This window comes from Pleurodeles waltl, chromosome 1_1, assembly GCF_031143425.1.
Source record: "Pleurodeles waltl isolate 20211129_DDA chromosome 1_1, aPleWal1.hap1.20221129, whole genome shotgun sequence".
NCBI classification, from domain to species: domain Eukaryota; kingdom Metazoa; phylum Chordata; class Amphibia; order Caudata; family Salamandridae; genus Pleurodeles; species Pleurodeles waltl.
The window spans coordinates 320,561,764-320,582,959 of record NC_090436.1 but is presented as its reverse complement, the minus strand read 5'-3'; the positions used below and the strand labels follow the sequence as shown (position 1 = coordinate 320,582,959).

Here is a 21,196-nt window from a genome sequence, read left to right as displayed (position 1 = left end):
CACAAAATAAAAACCCCACACCAATTTCTAAAAATAGGAAATATTTTTATCTTTAAAAATATACCAAAATGAACAAAATCCAAAATAGGGAACTGGAGGAAGGAATTTCTAAAGATTAAATAAAATAATGTCCTTGCTAGTGCTTAGAACTCAATAGCGCCAACCAGGGACATCTAGTTGCACTAGACTGGGACCAAGTCACAATTTGATGCTGACCGTAATGGAGCCCTGCTTGGATACACTGTTTAACCTTCTGACTTAGTCGTTTTTCAGGAGCTTTTCCTCTCGTTGTCAGGCAAGGCTCCTGGTCAGGCTGGAGTTTGGGTCGTGGCGGCTTGACTCTCGTCGACAGGTCGGTGACCTTAAGGAGCTTTCTCACAAAAGCTCTCCAACCTTCTGGAACTTCTTTCTGAAGTTCCTCTCAAGGGTTCAAAGTGTCCCAAACACAAATTCAAGCGTCTAAGATAGTCCTTGAAAGTTAGGACTACAATTGCCACAAAGTATCTGGTCAAATCCTTAAAAGCCCACTGGACACAGTCCAGGCTGGGGACTCTTGTGACAGTTGGTGCCTAACTGACTAAACTAACCTACTGGTGTGGATCATTTCTATTAACACTCCCCCTTCAGACCACTTGCAAATTCCATTCTTGGGGTCTGTGGGGTACAGGGTAGGCCTGGCTATCATTCCTTTTTGCCCTGTTCTCTTTAAAGCGAAGTTTGATTTACCCAGCCCCTTTCCTGACCTGGCCTATGCAGCTGCAGAACTCCCCCATCAGATAACTCCTGCTCAGTGCAGGCATCAAAGCAGCCTGGCTAATCCTGCTAAGGCTGACCAATCAGGAGAGGCCACTTGCAGGCTGGGTTTTGGCTTACAGAAAAAAAGTCCTATTATTTATTTTCTGTATTAGTTATGATAAATTCAGCAGTGGCAAGTTGGTGGATTGATCATTTCCAATCTTGAGTCCATGAATGACATTTAGCTTCTTCCTAGCAATATTTATGTTTATATGAACTATAACAATGTTATCCTCTGAAGCGAAGTATCTACAATGGGGAAAAATGAAATGGCTAGTTTACCTTTTATAATGTCCCTGCTTATAGTTACATGGCCCCCCATCCCTCAGCCACCTAGAGGAGACCTTAGGGGTGGCTTACATGTAAAAAATAATATAGACAATCACTTCAGAAGTACATTTAATTCTAAAGTCGAATTTTCACACTTTTTACTTTTTAAAGACAGTTTGCAAGGAGAGGGCTGCATTTAAAAACAAGCATTTTCAATGCAATGGGTCTTGCATTTGCTCGAGTTAGAGCTATTAGCGTTGTAAAGAAAAATAAACGTAGAGCGATCGCGCTATGTAAAATGCAGCGCGATCGCGCTGCGTGGAAAATAAACAGATAAAGTAGTCTGGACCCCAGGCTGGAAACATTGAGCATCGTATGTTTTTAGTAGTTTACCGGTGCTGTGTGGGTGGGCTTAACATCGGAAAAGGCATGACGTATGCATGCCTTTCACAAATGAAAGCAAGCGAATTTTAAAAGACAAGCCCGCGGACGTGACATGGGCATGGTTTGAAGCCCAAAGAGAGATTACAGAATGGACGGAGCGCTTTGCACTCGCCCATAATGACAGCAGGCAAAACAGCAGTGCACACTCCAGTGCAGGAAATCTACTGGGCCTCTAAGCCTCCCTGCCCTATTATATATTAGGTACTAATAGATAGTTTGAAACCGCGTGCCCTATTATATATTAGGGACTTACGATTACAATGGGCAATGACAGACTCCTGTACCACATATTTACCTTTTGATTAGAACACTTGGCCTCGGCCTAGTTAGCACAGCCCAGGGCACAGTCGGGGTCAGTTACCACCAGTATCAGTCAGAAGAAAATGGGGATGAAGATGCTAAAGGGATGGCTTTCTCAGAACAACTCTAAACTTGCAGCTGAAATTGTTCAGTACAAATGATGCATCGCCATGGATACCAGAAGCTAGCAGGCATTAGGGCCAATGTTTAATTAAACAGCAGCTCCAAGGAATGTTCTGAGAATGACTGGCTCACAATAGGTTTTAGAAGCAAACAGATGACAATTGAGGGAAGGCGGTATGTGTATCTCTCCCTTCACCAGCAGCAACTACAACCTAAAAAGTACCCTTCCTCTCAAGATGTTGTTCTGGCAAAAATAATGTGATATTTTGCACAAACTTGCCATTTGCCTCCTCTTCTCTCAAACTAATCTTTTCCTAAACAGCTCTCTGGTCTGTTGTGCCAACAAATGTGAGAGCAAACACATGTTTGTGATTTCAGCCTAGCAACGAGAACTGGAGATGGTTCTGCTTCTGAGACAGATGTTTAAATATTAATTTACTCTAGCTTAGGCATGCGCTCACCGTTCTGATATTACAATTGCAGACAATGACTTAATCAATCGAAGGTTTCTGTAGATCACTATTCATGTCAGATTTCCCTTTTGTCAATTTAAGATTGTATATAAAGACATGCAATAAATCGGGTCATGATGTTATTGAATATTAAGTGATACGAAAGATATATATTCTGTATTGAGGTGTAGCTAACATGAAGGAAGCACTTGGTTTAAAATAAAAATACAAACAAAATCACAATACATTGCTAACATACTCATCTATAGGTGACCATGAAAATAAATTCTTTGAATCTTTATTGTCAAAAGGAAATACAACAAGGTTCACAGTTATTTTGTAAAATTACCCATTCTCACTACACATGCTAGGATAAGCCAAACAATGATTTCCAATTAGGAGACGTTTATTTAAACTCATGGTCATCAATATATACAATAATCAGTCAGTCATAATTTTTATTTTGGTTAATTAATACTACACAATTTAAATGCAAATATTAAATATATGTTCATCTTTGTTTAAGAATTAATTCACAGCTTGCATTTGCAAATGAGGTGAAAGTACAACTAGTTTTATTAAATAAGAATTTTACAAATGATATTCCAAGTCATACTCTAAAAAAGGATATCCGTTTTACTATTATAAAACATGTGACATGTTTTTTTCTGGGGGAACACAACATGTCCTGAAGTGAACATAATATAGTTTATGGACCGTGGCTGGGTAAAATTCTATGTTTGAATTTCCATATAAAATCTCAGTCTTTATTGTAAACTGCAATTTTAATCCATTGACTCCATTTATGGGTATCATTCACTTTTAATTATGTAACAAACTAGTTTCTCTATTTTTTAAAGTATTCCTCTGGTTTCTTAAAGATAGACACATTGCATTATCTTATACTGCAGACATGTCCATCATTGGAAGTTCAGGTATGTATATTGCTTGACAAGGTATGTATATAGCGTTCAACTTTCAAGAAAGGAGAAAATATCTTGTGAATTGAAATCCAAAATCAATACCATTTTTTTGAGATTGGCTGAATTTATCTGCAAAGGAAACTGTTAGCAGATATGAATTTACTGAGGAATGTGGGACAGGATGATCACTAGGAAGGAAAATCGGCCAATGGTGTAATTTACTTAAGTATCAAAGACTGCTTATAAGGGTAAGGAGGATGAAAGGAGTGGGTTGTCACGGATTGCTTCCTCCCTGGAATATATCTTATAAAGAAATCAGGCACGCAGGATGTGGAGGATCATTCATGCAGATACTACAACAGACCATGTGTTAGACTTGGCATCCTTGGCGTGGTCTCCCCTAACTTTTTGTCTCTGCTTCCCAGGTTGTTTCTCTGTCCTGGTCTCTGTTTTTGCTGTTTTGTTTGCTCTGGGCACTTTACCACTGCTGACCAGTGCTAAAGTGTAAGTGTTCCCTGTATAACTTATGTGTAAATTGGCTTATCCATGATTGGCATATTTGATTTACTAATAAGTCTCTATTAAAGTGCACTAGAGGTGCCCAGGGCCTGTCAATAAAATGTTACTTGTGGGCCTGCAGCACTGGTTGTGCCACCCACACTAGTAGCCCTGTAAACATGGCTCAGACCTGCCACTGCAGTGTCTATGTGTGCAGTTTTAAACTGCCAATTCGGCCTGGCATATGTACCCACTTGCCAGGCCTAAAACTTCCCTTTTTCTATAGATAAGGCACCCCTAAGGTAGGCCCTAGGTAGCCCCATCTGGGTCAGTTCGACAGTTGGGCTGTTTGTGAATCTCCTCTAGACAGTGACACAAAGGGAGCCTGCATATCCTGATGAGCCATCTGGGCTGCAGGGGAGGGGAGGAGTGGTCACTTACACCTGAATGGGCTGTGCCTGCCCTCACACAATGCAGTCTCCAACCCCCTGGTTTGAGTCTGGAGCCAGGACTGGCAAGGCAGGATCTTGTAAACAGGCCTACATCTTTGAAGTAGGTCTCCTTCAAAGGCAGAAAGGGATATAATAAGCGCACCCAAAACCCCTGAAAATCAGGTTTCTTCTGGAACCAAGAGGAACCTTGGCCAAGGAGAAGAGCTGGAGAGCCGGGGGAGTACTGCCCCTTTGCCTGTTGGGCTTTGCTTGGTTGGGCTGCAGTAGCTGCTTCTGCCTGAAAGAGGACAAAGACTGACTTTTGTGTGACTTCGCACTGGTGAAAAATCTCCAAGGGCTTGAACTGAGTTGCCTCCTGTTGTTGAAGTCTCAGGGACATCAAAGGCGTCTCTCTGCCAGCACCTGGACTCTCTGCTGAGACTCATGCCCTGCCAAGTGGTGCCCTAACCTGTCTCTGGGCCCTTGAAAGGTGAAGCTGGGGGAAAAGGACAGAAATCCATGCACAGACCGCCGAGAAGGGAAACTTTCGATGCACCATCCGCAACGCAGCTGATAAAGGACGCGCCGCCAGCCTCGCAGCTAAAATAGACGCTCCACCTGCATTGCGGCTGGGAGATTGGTGCGACGTGCAACACCCGCTAGCGGCTGCTGCTAACGACGTAAGCCCTACGCATCACGGTTTCCTGACACTGTGCGACCTCGCTGGGCATGAAAAATCAACACAAAGCATGCCTGGGCCTGGGTGCCCGTCTGGGAATCAACGCATCGCTCTCTTGCAGGAGAGAAGAAACAACACACGCCAACCCGACAGGTGAATAAATGACGCAAGGTCTCGCTTGCGAGTGAGAAATCGACGTATCGCTGGCCTTTTTCGACACATGCTCGTCTGTGCACCTTTTTTTTCCCGCCAACCAGGTACTTTGAGTAACAACAACATTCTCACTGTTTTCTATGGATTAAGACTCTTATTCTTTTTAAAATTCATATCTTGACTTGTGTATGTTGGATTTTTGTCATTCTGGTCTCGTTTGATTTAGATACATATTACCTATTTTTCTAAACTGGTGTGGTGTCCATTCTGTAGTGTTTTCACTGTATTACTGGGTGTGTTGGTACAAATACTTTACACATTGCTTCTAAAGTTAAGCCTGCCTAGATGTGACAAACTACCAAGGGCGTGAGCAGGGGTTAACTGAGGGTGTATCTCCTTTACCCTGACTAGAGTGAGGGTCCTTGCTTGGATAGGGGGTAACCTGACTGACAACTAAAGACCCCTTTTCTAACACAAGGACACTCAAGTGTCTCAAACACATGGGTTTCAAAAAAATATAAGGCAAATTCTCACCCACCAAACTAGGTGACGTGCTTTATTATTGGGTTGCCTCATTCATCTGGAATTATGGGGACCAACAGGCTACCTGTTCTCAGTGAGTGCTATTTGCGATGTAAGCAGGATGTATTGAACGAAACAAAAATCCCTATAGATATTCCAATTAATGCTCTATTCATGGAAGACTAAAGAAACAAAATCTAAAGAGGATGTTGGGGATAATTTATTGCTCCGGCATCACCCTCGTTGACATCTTCCAAACATTGTACGGCTCTGTGTGGGGCCCATTGCTTTCTTCAGGACTTGGATCCCCTATGTTGTGTTTAATCATCAGAAGTTTTCAATCATATGAATGCATGCAATCCTCACATGCACAGAGTCATGCATTGTGTGTTATAATATTCAAGTCTTTGGTTGAGTCTTCAATAAGGATAGTCTCTATTGTTATGGGAATACTGCCCCAAGGAAGGGGTGTTACAGTGTGGACCCTTGTAATTACACAATCATTAAAGGGTTTGCCCAGTAGTTATCCTGTATTCAATACACAGTCTCCAGATGTTTGATCCCACCTAAATCACAAAAACTACTCCTCGAATACAGGAAGCCTGTACATCCCTATGATAATTATGGGCAAATGAGGTAAGCCAGTGATGAAGCATGCCACCTAGATTGGCCGGTGAGGGTTCACCTTACATTTTTTTTAAACCAATATATTTGATACTGTTGGGCTTCCTGGCTATTTTCATATCTATATGGATGACTTTCTACATCCTGATTGTCTTGTTTGTTTAAAAGTAATTTACTTTTTAACCAGACTTTAACTTTCAAAGTTTTGTAACTGGAATAAAATAAGTAACTCCATAATTGCGTACACAGTGATGAACATTTGTTTTTATGGATGATGTTTATCAGAAAAACAAGACTGGGTTTTCATACCTTCAGTGCTATTACTGGACAAATTGTGCTAGGTACCTTCCTTTTCAGCCTCCAAAATCCACCATCGTGGCCATGTCATTTTTTAGGTCTGGCAATGGCCAAGATCCTTTGATTTTAGTACAATTATATGTATAACATATATTTATGCTACCTCATGTGCCGTGGGTCAGTCCACTTATGCCATTGGTTAACCGTAATGTAAGTGATAGTAACTTGCTCTTTCATAAGGAGCATATCCACACACAAAGTAGTTCCTTTCAGTACCAGGGGTTACTATGGCAATCTGTGCTTTTTAAGACCCAAAAATCTTTTAGCTTTAAATTTTTTTTTTTTTTTTTTTTTTAGATTGACAAGTGCCCGGCAGCCTCTCAAAAAACAAAATATATCAAAAACCATGACAAAGCAAGCACTGACAAAGTCAAACGGCTGGGAGCTAATGCTAGTCCTGTTGTAGCTGGCAATGTGTATTCAAAGTAATTGGATATAAACTCATTTTGCATCAGCAGACCCACTACATCTGTGGGTTTTGGTGATATGTCACTTTAGCCTGTCATCTTATAAACCCCGAACACTCTGGGTATAATTATGACATAATAGATGTTAAAGACCAGGTGTGTTTAGCAACAATTTCTGAGCCCCTTTCAGATTATCACTCCTGATAAAATGAACATTTCTAACATGATTGCAAATTACTCACTGCGGTTCCAGTAATCTCACCCCCACTGTTATTCCTTGCTGGCAAGCCTGAGGCTTATGTCTATTAAGTGCAACATTAGGCTGCCTCCCATTAAAACAACAGCTGGTGCTGCAGACAATAAAAAACAGCATGTACAGCTTTTTGAAGGAGCTCTGGACCCAGAGATCAAGAAATAGCTCTTTTAAACGAAAGACACAGACTTCAAAGCATTGTTTTTCAAAGATTATTTAAATGAGGCTTTGTCTTTAACCGGAATATGGCATAACTTAGAAAGAACTTAGAAAGTCTTCACTAAGACTCTTTTTGTGCTGAGGCTCAAAATTAAGGTACCGTATTTATCGGCGTATAACACGCACCGGCGTATAACACGCACCTCATTTTAAAATGAAATTTCAGAAAAAAAAAACATTACATTTTATCGGCGTATAACACGCACACATCATTTGCCCCCTATTTTCAGGGAGAAAAAGTGCGTGTTATACGCCGATAAATACGGTATTTAGGACTGTGGTGTTGGATTTCGTCTGCCTTCATCAGGCGCTGTAGAGTTGCAAATTAAAGCAAGCATCCGCAAAGCAATAGGTCGCACCTATGGGCTGGATATTGTCTTTGGCAATTGGAAGGGGTATGTCTAACAGGGGCGGCTGGTGTGGGATTAGAGAATTGAGCACCTGCAATGTCACTTCTCGCAGTAGAGATAACAGTCATTCTACAGTTAGAAAATACTGTGCTGTTTTTGGCAAGTCCACAGAAGAAAACTGTCATATCAACCTAGTGGTGGCTGCCACACAACAGTGGTGGCAGGGCGGGATGGGATGGAGGAGGGGGAAAAGAAAGAAAAGCAAACGCTTACCTATGGGTAGGATGCATTCCTCTCCCCTCCATCGTCGTCACACAGGCTCCCAGGCAATCATGACGCTGCTCTCACCAGCATGACAGCAATGTTGTGATTGGTCTGAGAGGCCTGCTTCACCGCTCAGACTGGGAGTGGGAGCCTGGGCATGTTCTGCACTCAGCTGTGCAATAGAACCGGGTAGAGAACATGCAAAGTGCGCATGTCTATTTGGACAGCCCAACATGGCTGGCTAAACAGACATGCGAACTTTGTACTGCACATACTCCTCATCCAGCCCTCCTCCTACCCTCTCCAACCAGCCCAACCTCGCCTGGCCTCTTCTCCCAGGACAAATAAAATGATAGTAGCATAGCGTTATTCTAATTTTATTTTTCTATCTCCATAATCAAGTGGGGCGAGGTTCCTCCACCTTAGAGGAGGTGCCGCCCCTGCTAGTGACTGGCCCCCATGCCATGCTTGTTTTATTGAGCAAGTAGTGATCATGATTTTGTGGCATGTCATTTCTATACTGTTAAAAGCATGGTCTTAAAAAGCCCAGCACACACAGACCTGTTTGCTAAAACTAGCCTGGATGAAGACACAGGCAGCTTGGCAGCCATAGAAAAAAATAATATGATAAAGTAACCATGCCTTAAACATGTGATTGCAATGGTCAGATAAAGCAGACATTTGATGCTGTTGATGAATTTCTGTGTTAGGATTTTGCAGTTTTCTTTTCATGTGGTTATAATTGAGAGACTGTGATGGAGGTTTGGTGTTTAGAAAACAGGTATGTATTTCCAGCGCAATTGATGATGCTTGGACCCATTTTCTTGTTTCTCTACTTTCCACTGACCTTAAGAGTTACGAGGGGTAAAGGTAGTTAAAATCAACACTTCAAATCATGTAACAGTGTAACCTTTTTGGTCACACAATAAAACTTGGAGTCGGAGATCTAAGTTAAATGGTTTAGTACACATTTAAGGCCAAACTTATATAAATGAGTGTCAGAAAAAAGCTATATAAGAACAGAATCACCAAAGGTGAAGTAAAGCATTGAAGCAGATTAAATCTTACAAGCATAAGGCATACAAAAATCTTGGTTGCAGAAATACAAAAGCTAAAAATAGGATTTGGTGGTCAGGATACATGTTGCGGCCCTCTTGCCCAATCATTTGAAAACAAATTTATTCTAAATATTCCAGATAAACTATATGGGAAATCCTAAATCTTCATCAGGAAATTATGAAAATAATAGGAAAGTGTCAGCATAACAGAAACCTCAGTAGATGTTCTGATAGAGAGGTGTGTGTAGCATGAAGCCACTCAACCAGATTAGGAATAGAGAGGTCTTTACCTCTAAGTCTCAGAGGAATCTGCTCTTGTCAAAGGGTAAAGAGGTCTGCTGTCATCTAGTTAAATGAATACCAATTTGGACCTTGCAGAACCTTCGAGAATCTATGTCATCAACACCAGTAGTTTTCCATTTTCCATGCACAATTGGAACTGGCAACTCCCTTCAAGTTCTCATCCCAGTAGTTGAACATAAGGACTATCTTGAAAGCCTCTAGGAGACAGCACACAAATAGGAGGCTACCTTCTCAGTTCGTTAGCAGTCCCTTTGTCCTTGCCAAAATATCCACCTGTAACCTACTACCTCAAATACAAAATATGCCTTTCATTAACTTTAGACTCCGACAGGTGCAGCTGTAAATAAAAAAAGCGAACAAATTCCACGTTGAAGGTCAGACACACATCAGCATTTCTGGCCTTCAGTCAAGCTAACTTAGTATGATACTTCAATGCACATTAAAAAAACATTATACATGCATCTTCAATTAATATCTCAACAAATTATAAAGAAACATAATTATGTGTAAATGTGCTATAATATATTATTCCAAATACATGAATATAAATGTGCATGAGTATTAGAATTTAGCATGTTAAACTCACCATTTAAACACACACATATATATGAATTATTAATCTTCTACTGTGAATGCACTTTCAATGATACATTGGATGCTCCACTTTATATTAGTAGTATTAAAACACACAATATATGCATTGTTGATTACAATTTTATGTCATTCCTGCAGCGCATAATGACACAGCCAAAGTTATGTGTTCTCAAAATCTTGAGTTGTGAAGATATTAATGGAATGAGGTACGCAAAGAACATTGTAACTCAGAATTAAAGGAAAGCGCAAAAGTACATTGCGAAAGTGTCCATGTGAAAACCCTCCATGGTGAAGTTTCAGCAGTATTTTCCTCTCAAGATAATCAAGCCAAGGCACAGCTGGCCTCGATTTTATTTAAGCTATTGTAACATTCAAATGATACGTGGTCAAATCAAACATCACATTGTTGTTTTAAGCATTGGTGTAATCTGACACAGAGAAGTCCTGCCTGTAGAAACAAGGAAGGCAAAACGAGTCGCACATTCACAAGGTTATATTTCTTCAATTTAGTTTGCCAAAAAAAGATGGAATTAATCCAGATCTGTGACTAGGGTGAATGTTTGCATTGTTCAGCATTGCGTCCATCATGTGTTATTTTTGCTTTCCTCCCAAAGAAGAGCATTAACTATGAATTTAACTTGTTTCACTCAACCCTGCTAAAACCCTGGTGAAACAATGTACTGTTTTGTCACAAGACTGAAGGAACACGTTCAACATTGTTGGTAATTAGAACTGTGAGGAAGCTTCCAAGGAGCAAATCACTGCTAATTGCAAGGATGCTGCTTTTCAAAAATACTACTGCAAAAACCCATGAACCTGGATGACATTCTCACCATGGTCACCTTTGAATACCAGGCTAACATCATGAGGTGTCACAGGCTCAAAAACAAAGCAGAAGTCCTGCCACGCAGAGCATTTGCCACAGTGGCGGGAAAATTCCCCATTACAGTGGTGGGCTTCATCAAAGGTAAGTGACTCATTCACAAGATAAGTTACATCATTGCCACACTGGAGATTTAAACACAATACTTATCCTAGATGAGCATCCCAATTATTACTGTCTTGTGATATTAATGGACTCTAAGCAGCTCAGAAAAGCCAAAGTCTTCTTAGATGTGGTGTAATGACTGAGGATGTGGATGAATTATCAGAATTTGTACTTTGCATTGTCAATGGAACTTTGATTTCATTTCTATCGGACACAGGTCCGGCATCAGAATCATAATTGACAGCTATTTTGCTAATCTGACACAGAAGACTAGTCTTCAATCAAGTGATGTGCACAATAATGCATATGCATTAATGCATATTGTTTCATATGCTTCTAAAAAGCCCTAAAACTCAAAAGTCTTCAATTCACACATGGATCACACTCCATCGGCATTGACATCTACATCACTGAGGTTGCCACAGGCACTGGATGTCTTCTGAGTTTCAATTTGGCAATAAAGTGAGGAGTTTTGAAAATATTATGTTGAATCATTGTCAAAGCAACCTTTATAGCACAAATGGACTTTGATTAGTAGTTGCTTATATTAGCAATAGATCAAGATATGGAATATCTGCAAGCAGGAAAAGAGAGCCTTGCTGTAATGAGGGCCTGCAAACATTTTCAGGTATTCTTACACGGCAAGCCTGTCACTGTCAATAAAGATCACTAGGCATTACTCACTTTTTTGGTAATAGCAAAGTTAAAAAGCTACATAGGAAAGACAGGCGGGGGCTTTGCCTGCAACAACTACAAACTTAAGACATTTCATTGCTCTAGTAAAATAAGAACCCTATTGATTTTGTTTCCAGATTCCCCCTCGCCACGTCCAACCCAAGATCATCAGTGAGTGAATAATACCATGGATACGTCACCACACAATTACCACCTTGTGCACCAAGGAAATAAGATGTTGTCCAGACAACACTAGGACCCTCATTACGAGTGTGGCGGTTAGACTGCCGCCATAGTGGCAGTCCGACTGCCACATTATGACCGTGGCGGAGCCGCCACAGTCTGACCGCCAGCACCGCCAGGTTGCCGCCAGTCGGCTGCCTGCCCTCCGGATTGCAAGTCCCCTTTCCGCCAGCCTTTGCATGGAGGTTGGACTGCCATACAAAGGCTAGCGGAAAGGGGGCATCGGGGGCCCCCATGGACTGCCCCATTGCACTTTTCACTGCCCGTTAAGGGTGCCGTCACACCCGATGCACTGCAACATTGCCGCCAGCTCGATTACGAGCCGTTGTCAATGTTGTGGTGAGTTTCCCGCTGGGCCGGCGGGCGGAAACGCGGTTTCTGTCTGCTGGCCCAGCATCAGCTCGTAATAGAGCCTGCAGAGGGACAGCCGCATAGGCAGTCATCCTGACGCCGGACTCTGGTGGGCAGCCTCTGCCGCTCGCCAAAGTCGTAATGAGCCCCTAGATGTCTAGAGGTGGATGGGATCTGAATCCATGGATATATCACATCAAGTTAGGTATAAGATCTCAAGGCTGTTCGGTATGTTCAAAATGAGCTCACACAATGTCACGATGGGTTAATACTCAGAGAAACTCATTTGGTTACTCCTCATGCACTGCAAAATCATGCAATGGATCTGGCACATTAGGACATCAAAGCATAGTGATCACCAAAAGACTGCTATAACAGAATGGTTTCCATTTCTATAATAACCAGTAGAAAAGAAAATGGGTGAAGGTCAAAGATGATAGAGCCTACCTAAAGGCAGCTATCCTCAAAACCTCTAGAAATGTAGTGAATGCCCATCAACATGTGGAAAGAAGTTGCAATTGATTTCTTTGGGCCCACTGCAACTAGACACAACCTGCTAATAGCTATTGATGAACGTTCACATTTTCCATGTTGTGGCATTTCCCAGCATAGTGCCTGATGTTATCATAACAGCTGTCATCAAAATATCCATTCTAGCAGTGGTAAAATCAGGCAAGACTGGCTACAGACATGTGAAAATAACATATCTGTGGCCACAAGCCAACAGCATAGTTGAGCACTTTAAGGATACTCATAACAAGGTGCTTCAGTTTCCCAAGTTAATGGATAGCTCTGTTTCCAAGTATTTGCCAAACCCTCTATGACTACATGGACACTACTCAAAGCACAACAGGCAAGTATCATACTGGCCTCTTGTTTGGGAGAAGGATTGATACAAAAATTCCTCATTTTGCCTTATTATGGAAGAGCAAACCAGAGATGCTAGTATAAAGGAGAAGATGAAGTTACATGTTAACAAATGACATCTGCTCACCATTCACATTTGTCTCAAGGAAGCCTGGCACTTGCAAGACCATGGGGTACCCTTTCAGATAACTATAACCCCCAGAAATATGTAACTACAGGTATCAAGGGGTTCATGTTCACACTTAGCAAGACTATCATACCCTCACTTGAAATTGTGAGCAATCTGCGATCTCAGCTTTAGATCCAGTTATTTCACAGAGGTAGTCAGGCAATGCATATTATCAAAATGACAGGATCACAGAGTCAAAGAGGAGAAACTTTTCTGCCCTTATGTCAGTGCCTTGCTGTTATAAATACAGCATAGGTCACTGTCCTTGCAGGTGTGCAATATGCATCCCCACTGAAAGAACCTTGTTCATGAATGTGTCATTACCAAGTATGTCCAAAGCTTGGATGTGTGTATTTTTGATCAGCCTAGACTTTCTACTGTTCTGAGGGAACACCTTTCTCAAGTATTACGATTAATGTGTTTGCCACTTTGTGGTGTTGTAATGTTTCTTTGTACTTGCATAGATCTGTCTCTTACCACATTCAATGACTAGCTTGGTGAGACTAAAATTCCATGTGCGCCTCAAAGAAGATATAGCTTGTAACTCAGCTGATCAATTGCTGCTGTGAAGTGAGGAATTCATATGACAGCACCCTTCCCCAAATGATGGTGTGTGTAACTTAACAGTAACTCTCAATTCCCTACCAGTTTATAATTTTTCTGCCAGGTACATGGACTACTTTAAGGTAACTTTGTGGACTATTACTACAAGAGGATTCTCTGAAGTGCCAACTGCAGTGGAAAAACCCAAGGTGCCAGAGTGGCGTTATCTTTAGGGACCCATTGTTAAGTTGTGAAAACTTCCAAAAGGTTAACGCTTTAGTTGTTTAGACTTATCACACTGGAGGGACAACATCTCTCCTGCAGTTAGTCTTCTCCCTGGAATCTGCCAGGATTGTAAGGACCCACCACCAGACCTCATGTTCTTATCTGGAGACTCACCTCTGTCCAAGAAGTAAATAATGAGGCCCTCTTTAACCACAGCAGAGGCTGCAGATCTAGAATGGCAACTTGTCACTTACAAGACTTTGAGTCGTTTCCCACAGTTTTGCTGATCTTTAATTTGAATGGTTCTGTGCCCCACCTCACGAAGCGCAGTGCTTGTGCAAAGAGGATCACAAAGAGTGAATGCTTCTTTGCTCCCTTTTGAAGAAGGAGGCAATTTCTGCAGTAATACAGGCTTAAAGAAACCTCCTATTGGTGGCTATTTTCTCAGCCTTAACACTACCAGACAAGGAAGCACATTTTTAGATTTGATTAGCAAAAACAGCTGAGAGCTTCTTCTTCCATGTTTGGTACTGGAATATAGATGGTACTTATGCAGACTGAAGCAACAACATGTACAGATCCTATTTAATCCTGGACCCTCTCAACTGGAGGATGAATGAATTTCAAGATATATTAAACAAGCAAAAGCAGACCAGTTTTGCTGCTGAGCTTAGTGCAAACGTTCACCACAAAGGATAGCTCTTCATGTGTGCTCTCTGAGAAAACACAACCATGATCATCCAGCAAGTAACTTACCAAATACAAGTCAGAGGGCATCATAGCTACATCTTTAGTAGCAATGTCAATTAACCTGTTCAACAAACTATTTCAGTGACCAGCCTGTTCACCGTTCATGGACTGTGCTAGCCCACCTAGAAATTTGCCAACTGATAAGACGGCAAAACAGGGGTAAGAAAAATATGCCAAAGTAGTCTGATAAGACGCTTCTCCTCTAGTATCAATACAAAACAAAAGAAGCATAAAAGTCTCTTCTTCACTGGCCTGAAGCACTGAATATGTGCCACAGGAGTACTTTGCTCTCAAGTGTCTGCATGGGAGACCATAACCTGGGACTCGTATTTCATATTAATGCTGGATTATAGGACCAGAGTTCATGCCCCTTTTACGTCCCCTTGTTTTACATCTTACACTAATAAAGTCTCCCAGCAGCTCCTGGGGGATATACTACATATACTAGACTTTGCAGTTTAGAACCTGCATTCTATGTCACATACCTAGTGGTAGACAAAAGGAACAGTGGTCTGCTTAAGGTTCCAGACCTATATCTCTTCAACGTCTCACTCCTCAACAAGTTATTTAACGTGGCTAGAAAATAAGCATCAATTTAGGTTATGCACCATAATAACCAAGCACTGTGACCACTTTGATAAATACAAATGTACAATCCAAACACAATCAACCCCCATTTGTGGGTGTGTTTGGTTGACCCCTTCTCTGCCAGGCATTTCCCCCCCTCAGGTGCCAGGCTTTTCTTTGCTATTTGGAGCAGTTTACGCTTAGGCCCTCATAACTGTTTGTCCACATAAGCTATCCACGTCAAATTTGCATCCTTTTTTACCAACATTCTAGTGATTCTCGAGGTACCCAGAGTTTGTGGGTTCCCCTGAAGGAGACCAACAAATTAGCCAAAATACTGCAAAAAAAATTGTTTTTTTTTTCTAAAAAAGGGCTGCAGAATAAGGCTTGTGTTTTTTTTGCCTGAAAATAGATTCAACAAAGGGTTTGCGGTGCGAAAATCACCAGCTTCCCAGCTTTCAGGAACAGGCAGAAAACCACATTTTTCAAAACAATTTTGGAATTTTACTGGGACACACCGCATTTTTACTATTGTTTGTGCTTTTAGCCTCCTTCCAGTTAGTGGGGTAAAATAGGGTAAAATGGGTATGAAACCAATGCTGAAACGTAGACAAAATTCTGAATTCAGCAAGGGGTAATTTGAGGATCTTACGAGGTTTTCCTACAGACAATAATAACTTAAATAAAAAAAATATTGAAATTGAGGTGAAAAAAAACAGCCATTTTTCTTCATGTTTTACCCTGTAACTTTTTATTGCGATGTCAGATTTTTTAAAGCAATATACCGTTACATCTGCTGGACTCTTCTGGTTCTCGGTATATATAGGGTTTGTAGGTTCATCAAGAACCCTAGGTACCCAGAGCCAATAAATGAGCTGCACCTTGCAATGGGTTATCATTCTATACCGGCTATACAGCAATTCATTTGGTGAAATATAAAGAATGAAAAATAGGTATCAAGACAACCTTTATATTTCCAGAATGGGCACAAGATAAGGTGTTGAGAAGCAGTGGTTATTTGCACATCTCTGAATTCTGAGGTCCCTATACTAGCATGTGAATTACAGGACATTTCTCAAATAGACGTCTTTTTTACACACTGTCTTACATTTGGAAGGAAACAAATGTAGAGAAAGATAAGGGGCAATAACACTTGCTCTGCTGTTCTGTGTTCCCCCAAGTCTCCCGATACAAATGGTACCTCATTTGTGTGGGTAGGCCTAATGCCCATAACAGGAAATGCAACATTGACACTTCACATTTTCCCAAAGAAAACTGCTGTGTTTTTTGGAAAGTGGCTAGCTGTGGATTTTGGCCTCTTGCTCAGCCGGCACCTAGGAAAACCTACCAAACCTGTGCATTTTTTTAAAAATAGACACCTAGGGAAATCCAAGATGGGGTAACTTGTGGGACTCTCGCCAGATTCTGTTACCCAGAATTCTTTGCAAACCTCAAAATTTGCCCCAAAAAAACAAACCTTTTCCTCAAATTTCGGTGACAGAAAGTTCTGGAATCTGAGAGGAGGCACAAATTTCCTTCCACCCAGCGTTCCCCCAAGTCTCTCGATAAAAATGGTACCTCACTTGTGTGGGTAGGCTTAGTGCCCATGAAAGGAAATGCCCCAAAACACCATGTGGACACATAAAAATGATCAAAAACTAAACTACCTGTTTTTGCAGGGATGGGAGAGGCCTGCGTTTTTGGTCCTGGGCTCAGCAGCCATATAGGGAAACCTACCAAACTCAAACATTTCTGAAAACTAGACACCTCAGGGAATCCAGGGAGGTGTGACTTGCATGGATCCCCCAATGTTTTCTTACCCAGAATTCTCAGCAAATCTCTAATTTAGCTAAAAAAAACGGAAAAAAACATTTTTCCCACATTTCTCTGTGGGATCACTGCACCGGGACAAATTTCCTACCACCCAACGTTCCCCTCAGTCTCCCAGTAAAAATGACACCTCACTTGTGTAGGTGGACCAAGTGCCTGTGACAGGGAAGAGGCAAAAACATGTTGAAATTGAGGAGAAACCAAAGCGGGTCCAAAAGGGCAGTTTAAAAAAAAATATTTTTAGGCCGACAAGTGGGGCAGAATTTTTATCGGTATAGATGAGACAATGCTACAAAAATGTAGGAAAAATGTGTGATTTCCAGCAAAGTTGGAGGTTTGCAGAGCATTGTGGGTAAGAAAATGGTGCGGGTGCATTTGAAGCACATCACCTTGGAATCACCCAGATGTTTAGTTTTCAGATGTGTCTAGGTCTTGTGGATTTTGCTACATGGCAGCGTCCCAAAGTCCAAAAAGTGCAGCCCTCACCATTCCAAGTGGGACCTTTTCGAGAGTTAGCCAAGCTCTCATGGCCGAAATGTAAAACCAAAACCCAAAATAATCAAATGTCCTCTTGCTTGCCGTGGGATAAGATGTTTTAGTGTGCGGGGGAGAGGTGAAAGACTGTTACCCCCTTCAGTTGGGGTCGGGGCAAAACCAGGCCCATACTGGTTGGTAGCCACCACCCCACTATTTTTTGTTTTTTTAATTCCCTGGCATCTAGTAGACTTTCTGCCCCCCTTCCGGGGTGTGGATCAGCGATAACTGCCTCATCTGCCCACTGGTGGGCAGAACAACTTTGGCCCCATTTATTTGGGGTTGGGGTATGGCCATACCCCCACTCTCTTATTTTGAAAACAATCTTCCCTGGTCTCTGGTGGGCTTTCTGCCCCTATTTGGGGCAGAAGGGCCTTCCAAAAATAGGCCGATCTGCCCCCTAGGGGGGCATATATGGCCAACAGTAATGTGCCCCCATAGGGAGCAACCCTTGCCCAAGGGGCTGCCCCACCCAAACAAAACACACACATACACACACACCAAACCCTGGTGCCTAAGTGGTTTCTGTCCCCCCGGGGGCAGATTGGCCTAATAGAAATAGGCAGATCTGCCCCCAAATGGAGCAGAAATGGCCTAAAATAAATTTGCCCCCCTGTCCCGGGGGAGTGACCCTTGCCTAAGGGGTCGCTCCCTTTGCATGAAATTGGCGCAAAAAAAAAATCCCCAGGGCCTAGTGGTTTCTGCCCCCCTTGGGGGCAGATCGGTCAAATAAAAATAGGCCGGCCTAAAATAAATTTGCCCCTCAGGGGAATGACCCTTGCCTAAGGGGTCGCTCCCTTTGCATGAAATTGGCGCAAAAAAAAATCCCCAGGGCCTAGTGGTTTCTGCCCTCCTTGGGGGCAGATCGGCCAAATAAAAATAGGCCGATCTGCCCCCAAGGGGGCAGAAATGGCCTAAAATAAATTTGCCCCTCAGGGGAATGACCCTTGCCTAAGGGGTCACTCTGATGCGTGAAATTGATGCAAAAACAAAAAAAATCCCTGGTTGCTAGTGGTTTCTACCCCTCTTGGGGGCAGACTGGCCTAATAAAAATAGGCCAATCTGCCCCCCTAGGGGACAGAAATGGCCTATAGACAATATTTCCCCCAGGGGAGCGACCCTTTCACTCTCCACATATAAAAAAAATAAAAAAATAAAAAATCCCTGGTGTCTAGGGTTTTCTGCCCACCCTGGGGGCAGATTCGCCTAATAAAAATAGGCTGATCTGCCCCCAAGGGGAGCAGAAATGGCCTAAATACAATTTGCCCCCCGGGGGAGCGACCCTTGCATAAGGGGTCGCTCCCCTCATACAAAAAAATGAAGTAAACAAAAAATATATATATCCCTGGTGTCTAGGGGTTTCTGCCCCCCGAAGGCAGATCGGCCTAATTATAATATAATATTTTGTCACCCTTGGGGAGCGGCCCTTGCACAAGGGCCTGGTGCCTAGTGGGCATTTCTGCTGCCCGATCACATTGCAATCGAGCAGCAGACATGCTTGCAGAGACATGAAAGGAAAGGCCTTTCCTTTCCTTTTATGTCTCTGCCTGCCCCCTCCTCCTGAGTGGAAGAGGGATGCTTAGCATTTCTCTTCCACATTGTGCTGGAAGCATGCTTCCAGCGTGATGGGAGGTGACCTCTGATGAGGCAATGGTCATCAGGCGTCACTGGGAGGGGGAAAATCGGGAGGGGTCGGGGTGGAAGGGGAAGAGATTCCCCTTCCATCCCGGACTGGGGTTGTGGGCTGGGTGCAGGACAAGCTGGGCTTGTCCTCAGCACATGGCAACCATGGCCGAGGGCGAGCCCAGCTCGTCCCAGGCACCCAACCGGTTAAAAGACAACTATACATCTAATGAATGAGGCAACATATGCCACAAAATGAACAGGTGGATGACGGATCTGGTACACTGTAATGATAAACACAAGTGCTTTAGAGTGTGGGTTGGTCCCATACAGGATATCCCGGACTTCAGGTGGGCATCATGGCTGTACACCATTTCCAAAACACTGGACAGAGAGAAGAGTCAAGACTGTTTCGTGATTAGATGGAACAGGCGTGGGGGGAGATTTCAGTAAAGGAATATTCTGTCTGGCCTTACTGGTTTTAATATCACTTAAGCTTTCAGTTGGTTTTGATGTTTGTTCAAATTGCTTGGTCTGAGCTGTGTTAATCTTCGCATAAGAGATGACTATAAATCTGATAAAAATCTATGTCCCATATCCCTTTACCCTGGAACAGCAGTGAGTAGTTCGGTCATACCTAATTTCACTTTATATTTAAATGTTTAATTGTGTATGTTGGTATGTAGTTGTCCACGTCATTCTTTTCTGACAGATACACTGCCCACATCTGCCTGGATAAAATTATTTGTCTGTGTAAAAACATCTTATCTCACACAAAACTGGAAAAAATGTGATACTTCACAGGGAGCAACAGCACACCTCACTGAAATATGTGGTTACATATAAATTAAGCATGGGGAGGAGGCAAAATGGCAGCCGAGTCGGTGCCTAATCCGTGAGCTCTGCCTCGGGCTCACAGCAATAATCCTGCAGGCGCTCCCGGAGTGAGGCTGGGCGCCTAAAACGCCGTGCGTTGGCTTTGGGGACTGAAGGGGTGCCGCAGTTCCAAGCGGCACTAAAAGCAAGGTCGGGAAGATCGATTCCGGAGGGGAGCCGTGAATCGACCGAAGGGCGCAACCTCGCATGACGGTGGAGGCCCGCGGGGCTCGGAACGGCACCGGACCGTGTGCCCTGGAGACGAAGGGTGAGCGGAGTGAGGTGAGGAGGGCGGGCTGGGGGGGGCGAGGGGCTTCCTTCGGGAGGAGCCGTATCATCATGTGGCTTCTCCCCTCTGTCCCCCCTAATCCTCCCTCTTCCTCAACTGGATGCTGGCGGCTGCCGCGCTTGGCGCGGCCCATCTCAACCGTGCCAGACGCCCTTGCAGCCGCGGAGTAATGGGGGAGCGGGCGCGCCGCGGTCGGAAGGCTGGCGGAGCCCATGTGTGAGGTTAAGCCTCATTTAATCTGCCATGAAACAGTGACATCTGTCCAATTTGAAATCACCTGGGAATATTGCAGAATCATCCAGTCAACAATATTTTGGAGAGTTGGACAACCCATTATCGAAGGCAGTAGTTGAGACTGCCTTAGCACCTTCCGGCCATTGAAGTGTTAGGTCATATATTTCCATTTGAAACACAGTGTACTGGAAAGTTAAGGCATTAAGGGGGTCATTCCTACCCTGGCGGTCCGAGACCGCCAGGGTAGGGGACGGAGGAAGCACCGCCAACAGGCTGGCGGTGCTTCAGGGGCTATTCTGACCGCGGCGGTAAAGCCGCGGTCAGAAAAGGGAAGCCGGCGGTTTCCTGCCGGCTTCCCGCTGCCCCAGGGAATCTTCCACGGCTTGGCAGACACTGAAAATCGCGACGGGTGC

At 43.2% G+C, this 21,196-nt stretch overlaps 1 protein-coding gene across 2 annotated transcripts in view; it reads right to left on the bottom strand.

The window, feature by feature from the left end:
* Positions 1 to 21,196, bottom strand: part of RAB3C (RAB3C, member RAS oncogene family) — a 396,458-nt gene that overhangs the window by 333,161 nt on the left and 42,101 nt on the right. The gene's annotated exons all lie outside the window — the stretch shown is intronic.